Below are 24001 nucleotides of genomic sequence, written 5' to 3'. Positions count from 1 at the left end.
ATGCAAACCTGTAAAATAAATATTTAAAAAATAGTATAAAATAATCATACAAATATACAAAACGTGTTAAAATAAATAAAGAAATACATACTACTAAAAAAACCTTTTCATGATCAAGCATTCAAGTTATCTTCACTTTATTGTTTTTTTTCTGTTGGCAATTGACTGTATGAGAAACCATAATTTTCTTCATTCCTTTGCAAATATTTTCCAAGGATAATCTAATTTTCATAGGTGAAATAGCTTACCTTGGTGTAGCTGAGTGTAATGTTGGGGTCGAGGTGATATGGATAAAGTATGCAGAACACGCTGTATGTTTTGTTGTCTCTGATAGAAGATGGATAAAATGGCTCAATAAACTTTAGCCTTCAACTTTACCTGAGTAGAATATCGCAAAAGGCAAAACACTTTCCAACATGGACAAAACCTACCATCATCACTCCCCCCAGATACTCAAAATAACAGAGTTTATATGAACAGAGGGACCTTGGTACATCTACAGCTGCCTAGATTCCTGGTTTATTGTGAAGGTAGAGCAGTACTAGACCATGGAATGGCCCTGAGAGAAGTAATATTTTGTGTGTACGTCTAATTGAATTTACGCTACTTGATAAAAGAAGACTGGAAATATATTTTTTTTTAATGTTGCGTGCTGTCATGTAAATGTAATTTTTGGATATAATTATTTCAATTCTAGATTCCATACTCAAAGCTTTATGCATTCACCAAAAAATAATTAAATAAGAAACTCAAATTAAGATGAGGGCTTAAAGTGGACCCAAATTAAAAATACAAGATTTCAGAAATAAAATGTATTTTCTAAATTATAATAATAAATAGCAGCCTTTTTTCAGCTGCATGATGACAAATATAAAATATTTTACATTTATTGGAGAAACCACTCCCTTCCTTTCAAATTGCCGGGACAGAATCCGGCAAAATGCTGGAGTAGGTGGTGTCCGGCAATGGAGGAATTGCTAATGGCTGCCACCTGTATAACCCTAGTTATGAAAAGAGAAGGGTGAAAAGCATGCACTGAAATGCTCATAGGCTTGAAGGAGTGTTTATTTATCTTTGTATGTGTCAGAGTGGTGCAACTAAATATTTTGAATTAAAAAAAATGTTTGGTTTGGGTCCGCTTTAAATATGCTTATGTGTTGTGCGTTTCTTAATATCCATTTAAAACGCTAGACAAACAATTTGTCCTTCACACTAAAGTCACATTGTCGAAACACAGAAAGATATTTGATGTGAACCCGAGGTGAGAGTGATATATTTGGAGGCTGCCATATTTAGTTGCTTTTCAGCAATACCTGTCGCCTGGCCGTCCTGCTGATCCTGTGCCTCCAATACTTTCAGCCATAGACCCTGAACAAGCATGCTGCAAATCAGATGTTTCTGACAATATTGGCAGAACTGACAAGATTAGCTGCTTGCTTGTTTCTGGTGTAATTCAGCCACTACTGCAGCCAAATAGATCAGCAGGACTGCCAGGCAACTGGTATTGTTTAAAAGGAGATAAATATCGCAGCCTCTATATCACTCTCACCCTGGGTTCATGTTAAGAATTTACAATAAAAGCTCTTACAAAAATAAAATCTTTATATTTTCCTGTTATAACAATAAGTCATTTCACTGCACCTTGCATGGCATCATACCCATTTGACCAAGGTTTTTGTGTTTTTTTTTTACCAAAAAATAGGTTAAAGTTAGTTGTGTACTTCATATTCATCTAACAGTAAAGTCAGTTAAGATTTTTATGGAATGATTCATCTACTAAATATATATTATAAAAAGTTACCATACACAGTCAAAACTTTTTTTTTTTCTCAATAAATTTTTATTGAAGTTTTAAAATGCAAATACAATAATCAACTTATGTTGCAATAACGTTTGAAATGTGAACACTTAATGGAGACAAATATTGATAAAGGACGTATTTCGTTAAATCTTGCAGTACATCTTGTGTGTGGCCATTCTACTGGACATACATCTAATTGACTCCGCGACTACAAATTGTTACTGCAACCATACGTAAACCATATAAAACAATTAGATACTTATATGTATCTTTTGAATTTTTGCAGATAACTGACTCATAACTGAGCCATACAACTTAAACATAGAACAAAAAGTTTAGAAAACAAATTGAGCAAGTCAATTCAAATGAGTGAGTAACCTCATGAGAAGTTGACCAGAGGGAGTCTAGGAACACTTTTTTTTTTTTTTAACCCTAGAGCTCTGGTCCTAAGAAGTGTCACAACTATCAGAGGGGAGTACAGGGAGGGGGAGAATGAGAGTGAGAAAGCTTACACAGGATCTGATCTTTGGTGTGGAAAATTTTGATATCTTAATGGCTAATTCTGTTTTAGCATCTGTTATAATTTATGTGAACTTTGGGGTCAAAGCATTCCAGTCGTATTGCCATTCGTATAAATGGATATTCTGATTATTACGACTCCTAAGGAGTCTCTCCATTTGTAGATTATTTTGTAATATATGAATTAGTTGTGAGATATACGGTCTCTCCTCCTGTTGCCAGTTAGAAATAATTAATGATCGGGCAATACAGCCTATGTGTGTTATTATTAATCTATATTGAGTTGGGAATTGATCTAGGCCAATGGAGAAGAGAGCTAATTTGGGAGAAAGCTCAAATCTTTGTCCTATTATTTTTATTATTAGCTGTTTAACCTCCACCCAAAAGGGTTTTATTGTGTCACATTCCCATAAAAGATGAAGTAGGGTGCCAGTTTGTGAGCATTTTCTCCAACATTCTTTTGAAGTGTTGGGAGAGAATCTAGAGAGTTTGAGAGGGGTAAAGTACCATTTAGATAATATTTTCTTGATTAGTTCTACATGGTTGGCACATTTGGAGTATTTTTTGATGTCTCGAAGAGCTTTTTCTATCTCTGTTTCAGAAAAAGAGGTATTTAAATCATATTCCCATACCCTTATATATTTACTTAACAGAGGGCCTTCTATTTCTGACAGAAGGTTATACCAAAAGGAGATGCCCCCTTTTCTTTGTTTTGGTTTGAATAGGAAGTTCCATATAGAGGAGGGTATTTGTGGCATACATATAGGGTTTTTCTTAATTAGATGAGCTAGTTGTTGATACCCATAACTATCTGTATCAAGGAGTTTGTACTTCCATTTCAAAAATTCAAAAGTATGTAATCGATTTCCTTCAAATACCTCATTTAACCATACAATTTTGGAAGAACACTAGTTAGCACTATGCCAGTGCGGTATAGCTTGTCTTAAGGCGTTAATGGGAATATGCAATGCGGTTAGATCTGTGTTTGTGAGGTTAGATTTGGTGATATGGTTCCAGGCCATGTGAGTGGCGGAAGCTATGGGATGATTAGGAGAGTGTATAGGTAGCTTCAAAAAATTGAGATACAAAATATTACTAGGTGGATACCCAATAAGATCTCTTTCTAGTTGGGCCCATAGTTTACAAGGAGAGTTATCCATCCAATATTGTGACATATCTAACAGAGAAGCTCTATGATAATTTTGCGGGTTTGGTAACCCAAATCCTCCTAATTTGCTTGGGGTGAAAAGTGTCTTGAGGGAAATTCTATGTTTTTTCTTTTTCCATATATATTGTGATATTATTGAGTTAAGGTCAGTAAAAAATCTTTGAGGTAGTGTTATTGGGATGGTTCTAAAATAATATAAAATTTTAGGGAAAACAGACATCTTATATGCAGCAATTTTACCAGAAATTGAAAAGTCATAAGGACTCATTTTTGCAAGATCCGCTTTTACTGATTACACAGTCAAAACTTTAAAGGACAACTGAAGTGAAAGAGATAGGAAGGCTGCTATATTTACTTCATTTTAAGCACTACCAGTTGCCTGGCAGTCCTGCTGATTCTCTGCCTCTAATACTTTTAGCTATAGACCCTGAACAAGCATGCAGCAGATCAGGTGTTTCTGACATTATTGTCAGATCTGGCAAGATTAGCTGCATGCTTGTTTCAGGTGTATGATTTAGACACTACTGCAGCCAAATAGATCTGCAGGACTAGTGCCTGGTATTGTTTAAAAGGAAATACATTTGGCAGCCTCCATATACCTTTCACCACAGTTGTCATTTAACAACTTGATATAACATTAATAAAACATACAATTATAAGTTATGTGAATACAGATCATGTCATGTCCTCTATTTATTCAGCAAAATTATAAAGCCCCCTATGTGATATTTTTGACTTAAATGGCCCAAGTCAGATTATCGATAAGCCTTTGAGAGGCAACAAGATACTGGAGGACCCTGTGGAAAGCGATATAGTATCAAGAAGTTTTCCTCTTCTTAGACACATATGTGATTTTTGAGCTGAGCTTTGACTCGGGTTCACTTTAAAGAGGACCACCAAGGATTGAACTTCATCCCAATCAGTAGCAAGAAGGGGATGGGGAACAGCTTGTTAACCTCTTGAGGACGCAATGTTAAACCTCCCTAAAGACCTGGCTATTTTTTACAAAATTGGCCACTGCAGCTTTAGGGCCAAGCTGCAGGGCCGCACAACACAGCACACAAGTGATTCCCCCCCACCCTTTTCTCCCCACCAACAGAGCTATTTGTTGGTGGGGTCTGATCACTCCCCCATGTTTATTTTTAACAAATATTTATTTTATTATTTTCATAATAAATTTGTCTATTTTTTTTCTACTAAACCTGCCCTCCCCCTGCCAGCCAATCACTGTGTTCGGCTGTCATTGGCTTCAGCCTATGACAGCCAATAACCTCTGATCCCCTGGAAGGGACAGCTGTGTCACACGGTTGTCCCCAGTACAGCGCTGCCTTAGATCGCAGCACTGTGCATGCTAAGTAACAATAACAATAACAATAATATTTATATAGCGCTTTTCTCCCTGGGGACTCAAAGCGCTGTGACCCTGCATTATGCAGTCTCAAAGGCTAGGGAAAAGAGGTGAGTTTTTAGCCTTTTTTTAAAGCTGTCCAGAGAAGGAGCCTCTTGTACTGATTGTGGAAGTGAGTTCCATAGAGTAGGGGCTGCATAGGAAAAGGCCCGAGCACCAAATGTTAAGTGTATCCTGGGAATAACCAGCTTCATCTTGTTGGCAGAGCGGAGGGTGCGTGGAGGGGCATAAAGTTCCAATAGATCCGCTATGTATTTGGGTCCCATGTGGTGTAGAGCCTTGAATGTCAGCAGGCAGATCTTAAAATTGATTCTCCATTTTACTGGCAACCAGTGAAGAGTTTGCAGTACTGGGGTGATGTGTGAGCTGCGAGGGCATTGGCTAGGAGTCTGGCTGCAGCATTCTGTACTAGCTGTAAGGGGCGCAGAACCTTATCTGTAGATCCGATTAACAGGGCGTTGCAGTAGTCTAGGCGGGAGGATACAAATGCGTGAACCAGGGCAGGTAGGTCTTCAGCTGGGATAAGGTGTTTGATTTTCGCTATATTTCTTAGATGGAAGAAGGAAGACTTGACGACAGCTGATACCTGCTGTCTGAGTTTTAGATTTCCATCCAGGATCACCCCAAGGTTTCGCACAGAGTCTTTATACTGTACAGTATCTCCCCCAATTGCTAGTTTGAGGTGGTGAGCGTTTTGAACTTTATCCATCATGTGTGGACCACCTACCACCAACACCTCTGTTTTGTCAGAGTTCAGCCTCAGCCAGCTGGTGTTCATCCAATTTTGTAAATCCACTAGACACGCATTTATGGATGCTGATGGGTCTTGGGTGCCAGGCTTGAAGGACAGATACAGTTGTGTGTCATCTGCATAACAATGGTATCCTAAACCATAGTTCTGGATTATTTTGCCCAGTGGGAGCATGTAGACTGCAAAGAGTAATGGTGATAGTACAGAACCCTGTGGAACTCCATAGGCAAGTGGCACTGGATTAGAGTAGTGTGTGCCCAGACATACTTGCTGTGTCCTGCCAGATAGGAAGGTCTGAAACCAGCTAAGAACAGTACCCCTTAGGCCACAGTAATTCTTCAGTCGCTGGATTAGTATTTCATGGTCCACAGTATCAAATGCTGCTGACAAGTCAAGAAGAATCAGAATTGAGCAATCACCCTTGTCCCTTGCAGTAAGTAGATCATTCATTACTCGGACTAATGCTGTTTCAGTGCTGTGCCTTTTCCTGAATCCTGACTGAAAAGTATCAAAGATGTTGTAGAAGGCGGTCTCACTGTTTAACAGTCTCCAAGCGGCGATCGCCGCATGGAGACTGAAGGCGGAGCTCCACCTACCAACAAGAGATGCGCGTGCAGTGTGTGCACAATCTCCTGCGAAAGCAAGCCCCGTGACGCGGTTGGCAAGCAGTTAAAAGGACACTGAAGTCTCTTTTTCTACCTTAATTTATTACCCAGTCAGCATCAGCATTAAATCCTAAGAAGCTTTGCCGCATCCCCATGGCAAAGCGAGTGATTTATGGCTTAGAAATAGACCTGCAAAGTTCCAGGGCACGCATCCTTCTCCCTGTAAGAGGCAGAGCTGTGTGCTGTAGCTCTACCTCCTCTAGAGTCAATCTCTGCTTACTGTCGCTTTTCCGCGCCCCTCTTAGTCTTCTTTCACTGAGAGGGGAGGGGAGAGGCAGAGATCTGCGGAGATTGACTGGATAGGAGGCAGAGGTACAGCGCAATGCTCTGCCTCCCCGGGCAGCACAAACTGCGACCTGCAAAGTCGTGGAACTTCGCAGGTGTATTTCTAAGCCATAAATCACTTGTTTTGCTGGGGGATGCGGTGAATCTGATTAGGATTTAATGCTGATGCTGCCTGGATAAGAAATTAAGGTAAAAAAGAGACTTCAGTGCCTCTTTAATGATTACTACCATTCAAAGCATCTATAGAAGTGATTATTACAAGCACATGACCAATAAAGCGCTAATCCTGGGGTTGAGGGGGGCCCTATGGGGCCCCTCTGGCCCAAGGGCCCCAGTGCGGTCAAGATCTCTGCAACCCCTACTGCTATGCTACTAGGCAGAACTAAAGCTGCCACGTGTGATACATTTCAGAATGTAAACCAGGAAGAAAATGGCCAAACACTGATTAAATAATCTATAAATGAATATTGTAAAAAAAAGTATTTAATTCATTGGGCCTGATTCACAAAGCGGTGATAACTCAGTTATCACGCCTAAAAGACTTTAGGCGTGATAACCTTTGCACCACCTAGTTATCACCGATTTGTGCTGCTCTTCGCGCGAAGCTCCCGCGCGCAAAGTTTTGCGCAAAGTCCTATAGGGATTAATGGACGCTGCACGCAAAACTTTGCGCGCGGAAAATTCGCGCGAGTTTCTTCTTATCATGCCTAAACTGAGTTTAGGCGTGATAAAGGGCTTTTCACTCGCGTGCAAACACTTTGCACCGCTTTGTGAATCAGGCCCATTATGTTATTTTGTTATTTTCACTACAGTTCTTAACCACTTAAGTCATCCAGATAGACTGTGCAGCTGCCGCTGCCTGAGGCGCATGATCACGCGCGCTCCTGCTGCCTGCCGTTACTCCAACGATCAGTGAATGGAAATATAATTCCCATTCACCAATCTAAGTCCCCCGAGGAAAAACCGACGCTCTCTGATCAAAGGCCGCGGTATTTCTGCAAAAAAAAAAAAAGTTTCACAGCCTCCTTCTAGTTCCTGGTAGCGCGATTGTACACTCCAGGACTTTTTTTTGACTGTGGCCATCTTGTGGCTAAGTAGTAAACTACACCCACATACATTTTTCGCATTACATTATTTTACATTTAAAATTATCTGTTTCCCTCCCACACCAAAAATTACCCAAATACATTTTTTAATAAAAAAAAATTTGAACAAAATTACAACTAAAATAAACAAACATAAATAGTTACCCAAGGGTCTGAACTTTTTTAATATACATGTCAAGAGAGTATCTTTCACCTTTATTTCTAAATAAAATATCGGCGCCATAAATTGTGATAGGGACTTAACCACTTCCCGACCGCCGTATAGACAATTGGTGGCCGGGAAGTGGACCCCGCAAGGACCGCCGTATTGACAAATGGCGGTGGTCCTTGTAGGGGCATGGGCGTGACGCGATCGGCCGCCGAGGACTGGCTCCGCCCAACTCGCGCTGTAACCCGCCGGAAGCGCCGGCGGGTTACTAGCACCCGGATCGCCGCATACAAAGTGTATAATACACTTTGTAATGTTTACAAAGTGTATTATACAGGCTGCCTCCTGCCCTGGTGGTCCCAATGTCCGAGGGACCACCAGGGCAGGCTGCAGCCACCCTATGTCGCACCCAAGCACACTGATTTCCCCCCACCCTGCCCCAGATCGCCCACAGCACCCCTCAGACCCCCCCTGCCCACCCCCCAGACCCCTGTTTGCACCCAATCACCCCCCTAATCACCCATCAATCACTCCCTGTCACTTTCTGTCAACGCTATTTTTTTTTATCCCCCCTGCCCCCTGCCCCCTCCTGATCACCCCCCCCCCCACCCCTCAGATTCTCCCCAGACCCCCCCCCCAGACCCCCCCCCCCCCTGTGTACTGTATGCATCTATCCCCCTGATCACCTGTCAATCACCTGTCAATCACCTGTCAATCACCCATCAATCACCCATCAATCACCCCCTGTCACTGCCACCCATCAATCAGCCCCTAACCTGCCCCTTGCGGGCAATCTGATCACCCACCCACACCAATAGATCGCCCGCAGATCCGACGTCAGATCACCTCCCAAGTGCAGTGTTTACATCTGTTCTCTACCCTAAACACCCACTAATTACCCATCAATCACCCATCAATCACCCCCTATCACCACCTGTCACTGTTACCCATCAGATCAGACCCTAATCTGCCCCTTGCGGGCACCCAATCACCCGCCTACACGCTCAGATTGCCCTCAGACCCCCCCCCCTTATCAATTCGCCAGTGCAATATTTTAATCTGTTCTTCCCTGTAATAACCCACTGATCACCTGTCAATTACCCTGTCAATCACCCATCAGTCACCCCCTGTCACTGCCACCCATCAATCACCCCATGTCGCTGCCACCCATCAATCAGCCCCTAACCTGCCCCTTGCGGGCAATCTGATCACCCACCCACACCAATAGATCGCCCGCAGATCCGACGTCAGATCACCTCCCAAGTGCAGTGTTTACATCTGTTCTCTACCCTAAACACCCACTAATTACCCATCAATCACCCATCAATCACCCCCTATCACCACCTGTCACTGTTACCCATCAGATCAGACCCTAATCTGCCCCTTGCGGGCACCCAATCACCCGCCTACACGCTCAGATTGCCCTCAGACCCCCCCCCCTTATCAATTCGCCAGTGCAATATTTTAATCTGTTCTTCCCTGTAATAACCCACTGATCACCTGTCAATTACCCTGTCAATCACCCATCAGTCACCCCCTGTCACTGCCACCCATCAATCACCCCCTGTCACTGCCACCCATCAATCAGCCCCTAACCTGCCCCTTGCGGGCAATCTGATCACCCACCCACACCAATAGATCGCCTGCAGATCCGACGTCAGATCACCTCCCAAGTGCAGTGTTTACATCTGTTCTCTACCCTAAACACCCACTAATTACCCATCAATCACCCATCAATCACCACCTGTCACTGTTACCCATCAGATCAGACCCTAATCTGCCCCTTGCAGGCACCCAATCACCCGCCTACACGCTCAGATTGCCGTCAGACCCCCCCCCCCCCCCTTATCAATTCCCTAAACACCCACTAATTACCTATCAATCACCCCCTGTCACTGCTACCTATCAGATTAGACCCCTATCTGCCCCTAGGGCACTCAATCAACCGCCCACACCCTCAGAACGCCCTCAGGCCCCAGCCCTGATCACCTCGCCAGTGCATTGCTTGCATCTATTCCCCCCTCTAATCACACCTTGAGATACCCATCAATCACCTCCTGTCACCCCCTAGCACACCTACCCATCAGATCAGGCCCTAATTTGCCCCATGTGGGCTCCTGATCACTCGGCCAAACCCTCAGATCCCCCTCAGACCCACTTCCGATCACCTCCACAGTGCATTGATTGCATCTATTTTCCCCTCTAACCGCCCCCTGATACACCCATCAATCACCTCCTGTCATCCCCCTAGCACTCCTATCCATCAGATCAGTCCCAATACAACCTGTCATCTAAAAGGCCACCCTGCATATGACCGGTTCCACAAAATTCGCCCCCTCATAGACCACCTGTCATCAAAATTTGCAGATGCTTATACCCCTGAACAGTCATTTTGAGACATTTGGTTTCCAGACTACTCACGGTTTTGGGCCCGTAAAATGCCAGGGCGGTATAGGAACCCCACAAAGTGACCCCATTTTAGAAAAAAGACACCCCAATGTATTCTGTTAGGTGTATGATGAGTTCATAGAAGATTTTATTTTTTGTCAAAAGTTAGCGGAAATTGATTTTTATTGTTTTTTTTTCACAAAGTGTCATTTTTCACTAACTTGTGACAAAAAATAAAATCTTCTATGAACTCGCCATACACCTAACGGAATACCTTGGGGTGTCTTCTTTCTAAAATGGGGTCACTTGTGGGGTTCCTATACTGCCCTGGCATTTTAGGGGCCCTAAACCGTGAGGAGTAGTCTAGAAAACATGCCTCAAAATGACCTGTGAATAGGATGTTGGGCCCCTTAGCGCACCTAGGCTGCAAAAAAGTGTCACACATGTGGTACCACCGTACTCAGGAAAAGTAGTATAATGTGTTTTGGGGTGTATTTTTACACATACCCATGCTGGGTGGGAGAAATCTCTCTGTAAATGGACAATTGTGTGTAAAAAAAATCACCCCAAAACACATTATACTACTTCTCCTGAGTACGGCGGTACCACATGTGTGGCACTTTTTTACACCCTAAGTACGCTAAGGGGCCCAAAGTCCAATGAGTACCTTTAGGATTTCACAGGTCATTTTTGTTTCAAGACTACGCCTCATGGTTTAGGGCCCCTAGGTATTCCGTTAGGAGTATGGTGAGTTCATAGAAGATTTTTTTTTTTTGTCACAAGTTAGCGGAAAATGACACTTTGTGAAAAAAAACAATTAAAATCAATTTCCGCTAACTTGTGACAAAAAAATAAAATCTTCTATGAACTCACCATACTCCTAACGGAATACCTTTGGGTGTCTTCTTTGTAAAATGGGGTCATTAGTGGGGTTCCTATACTGCCCTGGCATTTTAGGGGCCCTAAACCGTGAGGAGTAGTCTTGAAACAAAAATGACCTGTGAAATCCTAAAGGTACTCATTGGACTTTGGGCCCCTTAGCGCAGTTAGGGTGCAAAAAAGTGCCACACATGTGGTATCACCGTACTCAGGAGAAGTAGTATAATGTGTTTTGGGGTGTATTTTTACACATACCCATGCTGAGTGGGAGAAATCTCTCTGTAAATTGACAATTGTGTGTAAAAAAAAAATCAAACAATTGTCATTTACAGAGATATTTCTCCCACCCAGCATGGGTATGTGTAAAAATACACCCCAAAACACATTATACTACTTCTCCTGAGTACGGCAATACCACATGTGTGGCACTTTTTTGCAGCCTAACTGCGCTAAGGGGCCCAAAGTCCAATGAGCACCTTTAGGCTTTACAGGGGTGCTTACAATTTAGCACCCCCAAAATGTCAGGACAGTAAACACACCCCACAAATGACCCCATTTTGGAAAGTAGACACTTCAAGGTATTCAGAGAGGAGCATAGTGAGTCCGTGGCAGATTTCATTTTTTTTGTCGCAAGTTAGAAGAAATGGAAACTTTTTTTTGTCACAAAGTGTCATTTTCCGCTTACTTGTGACAAAAAATAATTTCTTCTATGAACTCACTATGCCTCTCAGTGAATACTTTGGGATGTCTTCTTTCCAAAATGGGGTCATTTGGGGGGTATTTATACTATCCTGGAATTCTAGCCTCTCATGAAACATGTCAGGTGGTCAGAAAAGGCAGAGATGCTGGAAAATGGGAAAATTCACTTTTTGCACCATAGTTTGTAAACGCTATAACTTTTACCCAAACCAATAAATATAGGCTGAATGGGTTTTTTTTAATCAAAAACATGTTTGTCCACATTTTTCGCGCTGCATGTATACAGAAATTTTACTTTATTTGAAAAATGTCAGCACAGAAAGTTAAAAAAATCATTTTTTTTTACAAAATTCATGTCTTTTTTGATGAATATAATAAAAAGTAAAAATCGCAGCAGCAATCAAATAGCACCAAAAGAAAGCGTTATTAGTGACAAGAAAAGGAGCCAAAATTCATTTAGGTGGTAGGTTGTATGAGTGAGCAATAAACCGTGAAAGCTGCAGTGGTCTGAATGGAAAAAAAGTGCCTGGTCCTTAACCCTCCTGGCGGTATGAAAAATTCCGCCATGGCAACGGGGCGGGATGACGTCACCGACGTCAGCGACGTCGTGACGTCATTAGGAGCCCCGATCCACCCCTCGGCGCTGCCTGGCACTGATTGGCCAGGTAGCGCACGGGGGGGGTGGGCGCGCCCGCAACATATAGCGGCGATCGGGCGTGGGGTGGCGGCGATCGGTGTGCTGGCGCAGCTAGCAAAATGCTAGCTGCGTCCAGCAAAAACAAAATGAAGAAAATCGGCCCAGCAGGGCCGGAGAAAACCTCCTGCGCGGCTTACCCCGAACGTACCGCCAGGAAGGTTAAGGGGGGTGAAGCCCACGGTCCTCAAGTGGTTAATTTAAACGGTGCAATAACCGGGACAAATGGGCAAATAAAATACATGAGTTTTAATTACGGTAGCATGTATTAATTTTAAACTATAATGGCCAAAAACAGAGAAATAATGAATTTTTTCAATTTCTTTCTTAATCTTTCTGTTAAAATGGATTTAGAAAAAAATAATTCTTAGAAAAATGTACTACCCAAAGAAAGCCTAATTAGTGGCGGAAAAAAACAAGATATAGATCAATTTGATAAGTAGCAATAAAGTTATTGGCGAATGAATGGGAGGTGAACGTTGCTCGGATGCATACGATTTTCAACACTGTAGGCTGAAGTGGTTAAGTGATTATTAGTGATGGGCCAAATATCAAATTTTGGGATCGCAAATTTTCGAGTCTGAATGTTCACAAAAATTGATGAATCTGCGAATCTCCATAGACTTCAATGGGCAGGAGAATTTTAAAACCTACGCTGCTGGCCACAAAAGCGATGGAAAAGTTGTTTCAAGGGGCCTAACACCTGGACTGTGGCATGCCTGAGGGGGATCCATGGCAAAAGTCCACCAAAAATTACGGAGTACGACTCTGTACGGAGTACAGAGTCGTGTTTTAATGGCTAGAGGGCAAAATCTGATGACTTTTCTAAATTGGTGGAATAAAGTGCTTTAACCACTTCACCGGATAAGAGCGATTTTCACCTTTCAGCATGGGCGTAGGGCCCGGGGTCGCAGCCGTCGCCTTCATGACTGGGCCCGGCTCCTAAAGAGGGGGGGAGGGGCCCGGGGGGCCCATGCCCATTTCTAGGGCTGTGCGGCCCGTGCCGCCGCCCTGAGCGCTATAGGGAGGGGGTGCGGTGTAATAGAGGGGGGAGCTGCGGGGAGGGCAGCCCGACCTCTTCCTCTCCCCGGCCGCCCTCCATGCTCCCCCCTCGGAATGCAGAGTGAGCACGCAGGGAAGCGCTGTACTAAACTACTTACCTCCGTCCCTGGTTCCAATCGCCATTCGCCGCTGATTTTCTCCTCTCTGCATAGCCACTGATACACACGCTGCTTCCTGTCAAACAGGAAGCAGCATGTGTATCAGCATCTATGCAGAGCAGGAGGAGACCGGCGGCGATTGGAACCAGGGTCGGAGGTGAGTAGTTTAGTACAGCGCTTTCCTGTGCGCTCACTCTGCACTCCGAGGGGGAAGCATAGAGGGCAGCCCGGGGAGAGGAAGGGAGGGAGAGGTCGGTCTGCCCTCCCCGCGGCTGCGGCTCCCCCCTCCATTATGGGGCTGGGGGGCAGCTACCTAACCTATCCTGGGGGACAGCTACCTAATCTATCCTGGGGGGCACCTACCTAATCTATCCTGGGGGGCAGCTACCTAATCTAACCTATACTGGGGGGCAGCTATCTATCTAACCTATCCTGGAGGGCAGCTACCTAATCTAACCTATCCTGGGGTGCAGCTACCTAACCTATCCTGGGGGGCAGCTACCTAATCTATCCTGGGGGGCAGCTACCTAATCTATCCTGGGGGGCAGCTACCTAATCTAACCTATCCTGGGGGGCAGCTACCTAACCTATCCTGGGGGGCAGCTACCCAACCTATCGTGGGGGGCATCTACCTAATCTATCCTGGGGGGCAGCTACCTAATCTAACCTATACTGGGGGGCAGCTACCTAATCTAACTTATACTGGGGGGCACCTACCTAATCTAACCTTATACTGGGGGGCACCTACCTAATCTAATTTATACTGGGGGGCCCCTACCTATCTAACCTATACTGGGGGCACCTACCTAATCTAACCTATACTGGGGGGCAGCTACCTATTCTAACCTATGCTGGGGGACACCTACCTAATCTAACCTATACTGGGGGGCACCTACCTAATCTAACCTATCCTGGAGGACACCTACCTAATCTAACCTATACTGGGGGGCACCTACCTAATCTAACCTATCCTGGGGGGCACCTACCTATCTAACCTATACTGGGGGGCAGCTACCTAATCTAACCTATACTGCGGGGCAGCTACCTAATCTAACCTATCCTGGGGGGCAGTTACCTAATCTAACCTATACTGTGGGGCAGCTACCTAATCTAACCTAAACTGCGGGGCAGCTACCTAATCTAACCTATAATGGTGGGCAGCTACCTAATCTAACCTGTACTGGGGGGCACCTACCTAATCTAACCTATACTGGGGGGCACCTACCTAATCTAACCTTACACTGGAGGGCACCTACCTAATCTAACCTATACTGGGGGGGCAGCTACCTAATCTAACCTATACTGGAGGGCACCTACCTATCTAACATATACTGGGGGGGGGCACCTACCTAATGTAACCTATACTGGGGGGGGGGGGGGGCAGCTACCTAATCTAACCTATGCTGGGGGGCACCTACCTAATCTAACCTTATACTGGGGGGCACCTACCTAATCTAACCTATACTGGGGGGCACCTACCTAATCTAACCTATACTGGGGGGCACCTACCTATCTAACCTATACTGGGGGCAGCTACCTAATCTAACCTATCCTGGGAGGGGGGGGGGGAGCAACCTAATCTAACCTATACTGGGGACACCTACCTAATCTAACCTATACTGGGGGCAGCTACCTAATCTAACCTATACTGGGGGGCACCTACCTATCTAACCTATACTGGGGGGCAGCTACCTATCTAACCTATACTGGGGCACTTACTTATCTAACCTGTATTGGGAGCACCTACCTACCTAGCTAGCCTATACAGGTGGCAACTATAACTGGCTACCTATATTGGAGGCACCTACCTAACTAACCTATACTGGGGGTACCTACCTATCTAACCTATGCTGGGGGCAACTATTCTGGCTACCTATATTAGAGGCACCCACCTAGCTAACCTGTACTGGGGGCACCTACCTATCTAACTTATCTAACTTATACCGGGGGCGCCTGCCTATCTAACCTATACTGGGGCAACTATACTGGCTACCTATGCTGGAGGCACCTACCTGCCTAACCTATACCGGGGGCAACTATACTGGTTTACCTATGCCTGGCTACCTATACTGGGGGGACCTATTGCTGGCTATAGGGATTCGGATATGTGTGTGCGTCGGGTTTTGCCGGGGGGGGGGGGGGGGCACATACAGATTCCGCATCAGGGCCCAGAGGTTTGTAGCTATGCCACTGCCTTTCAGTGCTCATCCCTTTCATTTGCCAATAGCTTAATCACTACTAATCGCAATTTAATGATTTATATCTTGATTTTTTCACCTCCAATTGGGCTTTTTGGGGTTGATATTTGTTTTCAGTAATTACTTTATTTTCTATGCATTTTAAAGGGAAAAACAAGGAAAAAATGAAAAAAGAATACACTATTTCTCCAATTTCATCCCCTATAGTTTAAGGCCTCTTTCACAGTGGGACGTTGAGTTTGATGCGACGTTAAAGTCGCACAACGTGCCCCTAACGCAGCGCATGTAATTTATGACATTGGACGTTATTTTGTACTGCGTTATGTGTCTCTTGGTGCACCGTTTTCGTTGTATACTGATGGAACGAAAACGGCGCATGTGTTACATATTTTTTTAAAAAAACAAAACATTACTGAGCATGTGCAACACACATAACATAGCAAATTTATTGCTAAACGCACAGCATGCAGCACTTTCTAAATATTGCTACACGTTACACACAACGCAACGTGTGCACTGTGAATGTCACACAGACTTTGTATTGCTGTGTGTTAGTCTGCGTTAATTTTTTGTAACGTGCGACTTTAACGTCGTACTGTGAAAGAGGCCTTAACCACTTGCCGACCGCACGCTTATACCGTGCGTCGGCAAAGTGACAGCTGCAGGACCAGCAACGCAGTTCTGCGTCGCCGGCTGCAGGCTAATTAATCAGGAAGCAGCCGCTCGCGCGAGCGGCTGCTTCCTGTCAATTCACGGCGGGGGGCTCCGTGAATAGCCTGCGGGCCGCCGATGGCGGCTCGCAGGCTAAATGTAAACACAAGCGGAAATAATCCGCTTTGTTTACATTGTACGGCGCTGCTGCGCAGCAGCGCCGTAAGGCAGATCGGCGATCCCCGGCCAATCAGCGGCCGGGGATCGCCGCCATGTGACAGGGGACGTCCTGTCACTGGCTGCACAGGATGGATAGCGTCCTGTGCAGCCCGGATCACTGGGCATGACAGGTAGGAGAGGGAGGGGGGCAATTTCGCCGCGGAGGGGGGCTTTGAGGTGCCCCCCCGCAACATGCCTGCAGACCGGAGCGATCAGACCCCCCCTGCACATCATCCCCATAGGGGGGAAAAAAGGGGGGCGATCTGATTGCTCTGCGTGCCCGCTGATCTGTGCTGGGGGCTGCAGAGCCCACCCAGCACAGATCCCAACAAACAGCGCTGGTCCTTAAGGGGGGGTAAAGGGTGGGTCCTCAAGTGGTTAATATAAACACTGCTACTGTGCATAAAACCCACACATTTTATCTGCCTATGTGGTCTGGTTATTACAACACTTTAATTATGTCCCTAGTACATAGTATGGTGACAATATAGTATTTGGAAATAAAGGTGTATTTTTTCTTTGGTGTTTTCACGTGCACACGAATGCACGTGCGTCCGGCACACGTGCATGGGCACAGCGGCAACAGCACTGTCTGACTTATAAAAACGTCCTGGAGCCATTAAGAGGCTCTGGTAGGACGTTTTTATAAGTCAGATTGTCATTAAGTGGTTTGAACATCCGGCAGGTGTACATGTCGATCAGGGAGTGTAAGGGTTAGGCCCGATTCACACTGACAGATGAAATGCCACGTTTAACTCACGGCAGTCTGCAAACAACCGCAAAGACCTTTAGTGATTATGTCAGGTGAGCATATCTTTGTTTTTACTAGTTGACACCTCCAGGACATAAATGTTAGTCCTCTCAGCTGCAATTTTTGTGTAGTGGCCGCCGTGCTTGTGCAGACAATCGTGGGAGTGCAGGCGGTTGTGGTTTTCCAGCCTCTATGGTCAGCTGAGGTAGTTCAATGACAGTTAAGTGACTAAAAAACACTGATTCTGCACTGAGGTCATATACAGGGAGCAGTAGTGGATACTAGATGCCAGTAGTAGCGGTGAAGGATTATTGTGTTAGGGTTGGTGCACTACTAGGACCAGCAGAGCAGACCTGTCTACAACAGGATTGATGTCTTTTACAGGGGCCATTAGTGGATACTGGATGCCAGTAGTGGTGTGAAGGATTACTGGGTTATGGTCAGTGCACTACTAGGACTAGCAGACCTGTCTCCTACAGCACTAAAGTTTTACACAGGGGCCAGTGGATACTAGATGTCAGTAGGGGTGTGAAAGTGGGTTATGGTCGGTGCACTATTAGGACCAGCAGACCTGTCTCCAACAGCTAACCTGTGCATTGGCCACAGAAGAGCAATACAATAGCAAGAAAAACAATGTATCAGCCCTAAGAAGGGCTTAGCTGTTCAGGACAATTTGGTAGCAGCAAGAATCTGCACTAAGGACACAATTAATCAGGAAGTAGAGTGTGTGTCAGCTACTATGCAGAGGAGACCAGCAGCAAGTGAGTGGCGATTGGATCAAGCAGGAAGGTGAGTTCCTCTTATCAGGCTTCCAGTTCTGCTAACTCTGCATAGAGAGGGGAGCCCCGGGTAGAGGAAAGGAGGAAGAAGTTGGGCTCCGCTTCAGGCGTCTGAGACTCACTGTGGCCGCGGCTTCCCCCTCCATCACCTATTGGGGGGGGGGGGGGCACCTACCTATCTAACATATACTGGAGGCACCTACCTAATCTAACCTATAATGGGGGGCACCTACCTATCTAACCTATACTAGGAGCACCTACCTATCTAACCTATACTGAAGGCACCTACCTATTTAACCTAAACTGGTAGCACCTACCTATCTAAGCTATACTGGGGGCACCTACCTATCTAACCTATACTGGGGGCTCCTACCTATCTAGCCTATACTGGGGACATCTACCTATCTAAATTATACTGCGGGCACCTACCTATCTAACATATAATGTGGGCACCTATCTATCTAACATATAATGCGGGCACCTACCTATCTAACCGATACTGGGGGCACCTACCTATCTAACCTATACTGGGGGTTCCTACCAATTTAATCTATACTGCGGGCACCTACCTATCTAACCTATACTGGTGGCAACTATACTGGCTACCTATATTGTAGGCACCTACCTAGCTAACCTATACTGGGGGCACCTACCTATATAACCTATATTGGGGGCTACTTTACTGGCTACCTATATTGGAGGCACCCACCTAGCTAACCTATACTGGGGGCATCTACCTATCTAACCTATACCAGGGGCACCTGCCTATCTAACCTATATTGAGGGCAACTATACTGGATAGCTACCTATACTGGAGGCACCTACCTAGATAACCTATACTGGGGGCAATTATACTGGCTACCTATATGCCTGTCTACCTATACTGAGGGAACCTATAGCTGGCTACCTATACTGGGTGCAACTAGACCTGGCTAACCTATACTGTGGGCACCTATACCTGGCTCCACAGTTATTACACCCTTGCCCTTGGTGCAATTTAGCCTAGAAACTGCCCTGTCCGTGATACTGGCTTCTGCTAAATCCATGGTCTACACATTCTCGTGGTCATTATACCCGTGTCACCCAATTCTATTTTTCTTTTTCTAGTTCAGTTTATTATTAAGTCACAAGCCATTGTTTTCCTTTGGAGAATGTCTTGTTTTCCTTTGCTGGGTGAGGAGAGTGCAGAGAGCAAGTCTAGGAAATAATGCCATGACCATTGTGCAGGCATAGCTTAACCTCCATGGCAGTTATCAGACTCTGGCCTCAGGGTAGACAAAACAAGCCAACCCCGAGCATGACTCATGGTAGTCGCCGACAGGACTGTGCAGTGCCTGGATAGTGTCATGGTTAAGGGCTCTGCCTCCGACACAGGAGACCAGGGTTCAAATCTCGGTTCTGCCAGCACCTATTCAGTAGGAGACCTTCGGCAAGCCTCCATAACACTGCTACTGCCTATAGAGCGCGTCCTAGTGGCTGCAGCTCTGGCACTTTGAGTCTGCCAGGAGAAAAGCGCACCTCCACCATGATCCGAACGCTCAGTGCTGGAAAAGCTGAGGAAATCCACTTGCTGGCCAAGCAGCAGTAATCAGGTGTTGCTGCTCACAGTGAAGACTTGCTGCATGTTTCTATTGGGAGTGATAACACATGATTTCTGCTGCTTGGCCAGCAGGTTGGTTTCCTCAGTTTTTCCATCTCCCAGTTTGACACTGCAGGCACTGGCAGCCATTTTCCTTCCCATCCTTTTCTCCTGGCATCCCTCGGGTGAGATCGCCATTTGTCGTCATGACGACAGACAGTGATCTCACTACATGGTTACAGCGCCACCCAGAGGATGGAACGAGAACTACAGTGCTGGATCCCAGGGAGGTGAGTTTGTGCTAGGGCTGCTGCAGATCTCTCTGCGGTGTGATTTTTCCCCCCTGGTTTAAAGGTCTAAAAGGCTGCAAAAACATTGCACAGCTTTTAGACCCTAAAATCCAAAAAGAATCATAACACCAAGGGGGTTAAGGCCTGTACAGATAATACATAATTGTTGGTTGAAACAATCCCTAGTGGATGTTTGGGGCTAGAAATGATTGCTGTGCAGATACAATTTTCAGCTTCTTCCTGCTCTGTTCTATGGAGAGGAAAGGAGGGACGATGAATGCAGAATGAGTGGGAAGCACCAAACAATACTGGTTTGTGTTTATTTGTAAGAAACCTTAGTGATAGAGATAGATGGTTAATATTTCTAATGCAAATTGAATGCAGCATGGAACTGGGCCAATCACATGCACTTCCTGGCCCAGTTTCATATCACATACAAATTGCATTGAATTAGCAAATTCAATTCAAAGCCTCAAAGGAGTTCTGGGGCAAAATTAAACGCAAAATTAACCTGGGGGGGCCCAACCCCAACCCTGCCCCACTCCCGTAGTATACTCAGCATACTGGGTCCATGAGTCGACTGTCACTCTCTCCTAGATCTCCTGCCTAAACTGTACTCAGCTGTACTCACCGGGGCCCCTACACTGTTTTTTAAGTCCATGCACTCTCATCTTCATCCTTGCAGGGCTGCCTCTTCCCAGTGATCTGGCATATAATATTGTGTAATGACCTGCAACGGATCATGGAGGAGAGACAGTGAGTGGGGTGAAGATGGAGAGAATGGATGGAGCAGAATGCTTGGGCAGTTGACGTGCTATGTTGACAAAACTTTGCAGGGACCCTGAGGATCACAAGTCAAGGGGCCCAGTAGAACTTGGGGTCCCTGGGGCAATTTCCCCCTTTGCCCCTATGGTAGTGCACATAGGCCCATGTATTGGGTGTTCTTTAATTTGGTTGTGTTGTGTTTCCCTTTCATATTCTAAACATTATTAAACTTAATCAATGGTGGTTTGTACTTTTTAATCCTTCCTGCAGCACACATTTATAAGCTTTTGTTTGTGTGTTTTTCTGTTGCCAAAGTTTTTAGAGAATATATGGCATGTTATAATATTGCTATTATTAACAATAAAGACTCTCTTAGAATAGGACCCCAACTTAATACACACAGCACCAGAATAACAATTTGTTTAATTCTGCTTATGAACAAATTATATTTAATAACAATACTGCCATAAAAATTCCTTAAAAGCGCACAAAATAGCTTATTTGCAAACTTTAGCCGGTAATTATTGAAGGGCAGAAGAGATAACAAGATTAGGAGAGTGTGACATTAAATATTGACATTGTGACAGAGGCTGAAGAAGACTGGACATGATAGGCCTACTCGCTGACATATCCATAATGATGAAAGTGTAGACACAGTGCTGAGAGAAAGAGATGTGCTAGGTTAGGATCAATAGTATCTGAAGAGATATCACAGCAAATTAAAGAAAGACAAAGGAGGGAGTATTTCTTTCTGATGAGATCACAGGGCAGAAGAAGGAGGTTATATCAAGCTCAATGCACAAAATGAAAACATGTTTTTTTATTGGGTAATTGGAGAAAATCATTAATTATAATGAACAGATTGATGGAGAAGGAAACTATTTGTTTTGCCTGTTTAGCTTTGAGTTTTAGCAATGACCATCTTATCAAAATTCAGACAAATGCTTTTTTTGACCTTTATATTGGCGGACGTCAATAACAGAGGTAAGGTTATCAAGGGTAATATATATCAGACACTGGTTACAAAATATTAGGACATGAAAGCAGCATTGGGAATAATTGTGTTCTGCCTTTTCTTGCATGTATTAGTAGTGCTCCATAGGCTAAGCAGGAAATTTTGTGCCCTCTATCAGCAGAAACTTGGCCGCCTCCATAGAAGGCATCATTATAAATTGTGGCTATACTGTGAAATTTGGGTGCCCGTTCTGCCCAGTATATATTTATCGGGCAGCGTGGGCGCTCAAATTTCACTGTATAGCTGCAATTTATAATAGTGTTTGTAGTACCAGAGGAAGAGGAGAAAAGGATCACGTGTACAGCGGCTGCGGCTGGAGGAGGGGGTGAGGAGCGCAGTGACAGGATGGGTAAGTGCTTCCCTGTGCACTCTGCACCTATTTTTATTGTATCTTTCGAATATAAGATGCACCCAGGGTTGCTCGAATGTACCAAAATTCGATTCGGGTACATTCAAATTCGGATTTGGATTCGGATGCAATCGCCAAATTCAGTTCGGATTCGAATTCGGTTCGGGTTGCATAAAAAAATTCGGGAAAAATTTGTGTTCGTGAATTCGGATGGGTTTTTCTTTTTTTTAAAGGGAAATCACATGTAAATAGGTCTAATATATAAAAAAAAAAGAAAAATGTGATGGAAAACCTTTTTTTTTCAGCATTTCTTGTTTATTCATCGTCACCATCTTCTTTTTTTTTCTCTCCATTATTTTCTTCACCATCTTCTTTTTCTGTTTTACCCTCTTTTTGTTTCTCGTCATCAATCATTCATTACTATCATCTTCATCATCTTCTTCTTAACTGGCATCTGGTTCTTTAAGTTCTTCTTCTTCTTCACCTGGTTCATCTTCAGTTGTTTTTTCATCTTCTTCTTCTTCACCTGGTTCTTCTTCATCTTCTTATTCTCCTTATTCATCATCATCATCTGGTTCTTCTTCACCTTTTTCTTCTCTTTTTCTTCTTCACCTGGTTCTTCTCTTCTTCTTCTTCACCTGGTTCTTCTCTTCTTCATCTTCACCTGGTTCTTCTCTTCTTCATCTTCACCTGGTTCTTCTCTTCTTCTTCTTCTTCTTCACCTGGTTCTTCTCTTCTTCTTCTTCTTCTTCACCTGGTTCTTCTCTTCTTCTTCTTCTTCACCTGGTTCTTCTCTTCTTCTTCTTCACCTGGTTCTTCTCTTCTTCATCTTCACCTGGTTCTTCTCTTCTTCATCTTCACCTGGTTCTTCTCTTCTTCTTCTTCTTCACCTGGTTCTTCTCTTCTTCTTCTTCTTCTTCACCTGGTTCTTCTCTTCTTCTTCTTCTTCACCTGGTTCTTCTCTTCTTCTTCTTCACCTGGTTCTTCTCTTCTTCTTCTTCACCTGGTTCTTCTCTTCTTCTTCTTCACCTGGTTCTTCTTCATCTTCTTATTCTTCGTCAACATCATCTGGTTCTTCTTCACCTGGTTCTTTTCTTCTTCACCTGGTTCTTTTCTTCGTCACCTGGTTCTTCTTCTTCACCTGGTTCTTCTTCTTCTTCTATAGCAGCAGCAGCAGGAGGAGGAGTAGTAGTGACGTGTGGCAGCAGGCAATGTCACAGGCCAATGGTACCTAATGTTGGTACCATGGCTGAAAATAAACAGCAAAGAGCAGGAGGAGGTTCCGGACAGCAGTCATGCAGCCCACATTGTGCCCAATGCAGAACTGGGAATTTTTTTTTTATACAACAGTATAGCTATTGTAGTGGCATAATAGCTAGTGGCGCATGGCAGCAGCGCATAATTCTGTGGACCCTGGCGGTGGGAACACAGACAGGCAGGAGGATAACTATAGCAGCAGCAGGAGGAGGAGGAGGAGGAGTAGTGATGTATGGCAGCAGGCAATGTCACAGGCCAATGGTACCTAGCGTTGGTACCATGGCTGAAAATAAACAGCAAAGAGCAGGAGGAGGTTCTGGGCAGCAGTCGTGCAGCCCACATTGAGCCCAATGCACAACTGGGACAGCACAGTTTTCAACCCAGACACCTCATAATTTTTTTTTATACAACAGTATAGCTATTGTAGTGACGTAATAGCTAGTGGTGGCGCATGGCAGCAGCACATAATTCTGTGCA

At 44.7% G+C, this 24001-nt stretch overlaps 1 long non-coding RNA gene across 1 annotated transcript in view; it reads left to right on the top strand.

The window, feature by feature from the left end:
• Positions 1-24001, top strand: part of LOC137571641 (uncharacterized) — a 114578-nt gene that overhangs the window by 54504 nt on the left and 36073 nt on the right. The gene's annotated exons all lie outside the window — the stretch shown is intronic.

This window comes from Hyperolius riggenbachi, chromosome 4 (assembly GCF_040937935.1).
Source record: "Hyperolius riggenbachi isolate aHypRig1 chromosome 4, aHypRig1.pri, whole genome shotgun sequence".
Lineage (NCBI taxonomy): Eukaryota > Metazoa > Chordata > Amphibia > Anura > Hyperoliidae > Hyperolius > Hyperolius riggenbachi.
This window is presented reverse-complemented; position numbering and strand designations above follow the sequence as displayed.